This window comes from Gossypium arboreum, chromosome 4 (assembly GCF_025698485.1).
Source record: "Gossypium arboreum isolate Shixiya-1 chromosome 4, ASM2569848v2, whole genome shotgun sequence".
NCBI lineage: Eukaryota > Viridiplantae > Streptophyta > Magnoliopsida > Malvales > Malvaceae > Gossypium > Gossypium arboreum.
The window spans coordinates 11,699,577-11,702,788 of record NC_069073.1 but is presented as its reverse complement, the minus strand read 5'-3'; the positions used below and the strand labels follow the sequence as shown (position 1 = coordinate 11,702,788).

Below are 3,212 nucleotides of genomic sequence, written 5' to 3'. Positions count from 1 at the left end.
AAAGCATTTTGGTCTACGAGTTTTAAGAAAATAAGTTCGGGAGTCGATTACGTACGAGGAAGGGTCAGCACGCTCATAACGCCCAAAATTGGTACCAAATTGATCAATAAATGTCCTTATTGTTGAGAATTTTGAGAGATTTTAAAATATGATTCTTTCAGAAAATATTTAAACGGTTCGTTTTGGAATATTAAGGCTCATTTGTTCCGAAAGGACAAAACATCACAACCAGCACATTAGGATGTAACATTTTAACCCTCAAGATCAAAATAGTCCCTTAATTTTCCAAAACCTGAAAATAGAAGGATATTTAGACATTTGGATGACCGAAAAAACCACAACCTAGCACGTTAGAGCACAACTCTTTCGGACTCCCAAACACGAAACATTGCCTTATTTTGAAAACAAAACTTTATGTATCAATTGAAGGTCAATGTAGTGTATTTTTTAAAACTCCGGTGCTAGGATGCATGATAGGATAATACTGAATGCAATAATACAGATAACCATTATATGCAAAAATAAAAATAAAATAAAAAATAAAACAGACCATTCAAGTATATACAGAAAAATAATAGATAGATAAACAAATAAAAACTAATTTAAAATGCAATAATGAACAAACAAATAAATAAAGAAACATTGGGTAAAAATATAACAAGAATAATTATAATATGAAGTCGATTATAATATATAAACAATTAAAGAAGTGTATATATAAAATAATAATAAAAATTATCATGCAAGATTTTAAAATAAGGGATATATAACAGAAAATTTAAAATAAAATGACCATATGATAAAAACTATTAAAATATACATATACAAATTTGAAAGGAACCATTTAAAAATCAAAGATCAATAAACTAAAAAAGATATAATCATTCCACAAAATTTGCATGACAAATTAATATAAATAAAAGGTAAAACAAATTTTAAAATGGAAACAAATGAACTTACAATAAAAAAAAGATAAAAAAAAAAACAAAGGTCGAAACCATATAAAATAATTTAAGGATCTATATAAATGTAGAAGTACAGTAGGTTATATATATGGATACTGAAATAAACAATATATAAAAGAAAATAAGTTACATATATGCGGTAATAATATGAAACAGGCAATATGGACAAATGGAATCGACAATATAAAGAAAAGATTGAAACACTTCATAACTACCTAATATGGGTACTTCATAAAGCAGATTAAAAAACAATACATATATAACTTAAAACGCATAAATATTGGATGGTAAAACAATATGACATTTAAGGCGTAAAATAAAAGGAACGCAAGATTAACAAATCGCAAATGAAAGTGCTAAAGCGAAAGCAATAAAATGTTGAGGGATCAATCTGGGAATTAACCTAGGCTTTCAAAACACCACGCAAAAGGGGAACCCAAACACCAAAATCAAAATACAGCTGGGTAGATTTTTAAACATAAAAGAAATCAAGGCGAAATTTAAACAAATAAGAAGGGTTAACGGCAAAATTATCCCATTGAAATTGGGACACACGGGGCTAAAGCAAAATGGGTCGATTCATGTGGGTCTTTCCTTCTTTGCTGAAAAATCATTTGGACCATTTCCCTTTTTGAAACAATAAAGCACGACCCCAGTTCCCCTTTCAAATCTTTTTCTTCAGCCAAAACAGCTAAGCCAAGACCATAATCCAAAAAAAAAGGGTCTGATTTCAAATGGGTGCCATTCTAAACGAAGGAGACAAAGCTCCGACGACGCTACCCGAAACAGGTATTCTCCTTATCCTTTTTTTTTTTTTAATAGAGCAAAGTGAAATATGGAAAAAAAAAGAAGAAGCTAAATCGGATGGAGATGCGAAAATAAAAGGGAAAAATCACCTTAAAAAAAACTGATTTCTGATTGCCTTTGTATTCAGATTTATGCCTATTTTCTACTGATAGTGTAAAAACAACCAAAAAAAAAAAAACCCCCTTTTACAAATTTTTGTGTGGCTTTTATAGTAAAGAAAGCAAATCCAAAAATCCCGATCTCCTCTCTGCCGTTGCCATTTGTTTGCTCTTTTGTTACAGGTATCTACGTGGGTTTCGGAAGCGTGACGGATGTGGGCACTGACGTGGCCATAGTGGTTGGTGGAGGAGCGCACGATGCGGCGAAATGGGGCTCGCGGCATGAAGGCCAACTCCTTTGCTGCTAAGGTTTCAAGTTTGTTTGTTGTTAGGGGTTTTTGGGCTAGTTTGGGCTTGTTTTTATTGGGCTCCGGGCTGAATTAGCCCACAACAACTCTAAAATGAATGAAAAAGTTAACATCTATTAACTTTGCTGATGTAGCATCCATGCTAGTCCACATGTATGCCGTGTTAGCAGTTAATTAATTTTTAAAAATTTAAAAAATATTTTTTTATACTTTAATAAATTTAGTAATTTTTTAATATATTTTTAAAATTTTAAATTTTAAATAATTAATTAATTGCTAACATGCCAATTCATATTATGCCACATCAACAAAGTTAGTAGACATTGATTTTTCCATCTATTTTGGGGGTAATTTAACAAATAATGTAAGTTTAAGAGCTAAAAATGACGAAAATTAAATGAAGGGCTACAATGACTTTTTTTTTTGTAAAGTTGGAGGGCCAAATATGTCATTATGCAAACATAAAAATTAATAGATAGCTGTAAGTAGGGTCGTATCCACAAAGACAGATAAACTTTATTTCTTAAACAAAAACAAGTTATAAGAGGGAATTTTTAGGAAAAAAAAACTCAGTGAAAAAAAGCAGTAAATAGAAGTTTTGGGAAATCAATGAAGAAAAATATTAGTCGAAGGTAAATCCTTGTTTAATTCATAGATTTGATCGTTGACGCAAGGATATCATTAATGCCTTCAATAAATTAGTTATAGTTGTTGACTCAACGTCGAGAAACCAATATTTCCTTACCTATTTGGTAACCAAGAGACAACTCGTTTGAAATTAATTCTCTAATTAATAAATAACCTTATAACTCAACGCTCAATATTTAACTTACTAACAACATTAAGAATGACAGAGACCTAATTCTAACCAACAAACTCACCTCAATGGAGCTTATCTAAGCTAGATCATACATTCACTCCATATAATCATAAGTTATGACATAAATAATTATGCAGTTCGTCACAGGTATTAGAATGAATTAAACAATTACAGATTTAATTATTATAATTGATAAGCAAATTAAAAATGACTG

At 30.3% G+C, this 3,212-nt stretch overlaps 1 long non-coding RNA gene across 1 annotated transcript; it reads left to right on the top strand.

Annotated features, from left to right (window-relative positions):
• The first annotated feature begins 1,320 nt into the window (after positions 1-1,320).
• LOC108459827 (uncharacterized) lies at positions 1,321-2,298 on the top strand. The gene is made up of 2 exons (XR_001867419.2): positions 1,321-1,754; positions 2,054-2,298. It is a non-coding gene; the product is annotated as an uncharacterized LOC108459827 (long non-coding RNA).
• Positions 2,299-3,212: the final 914 nt, after the last annotated feature.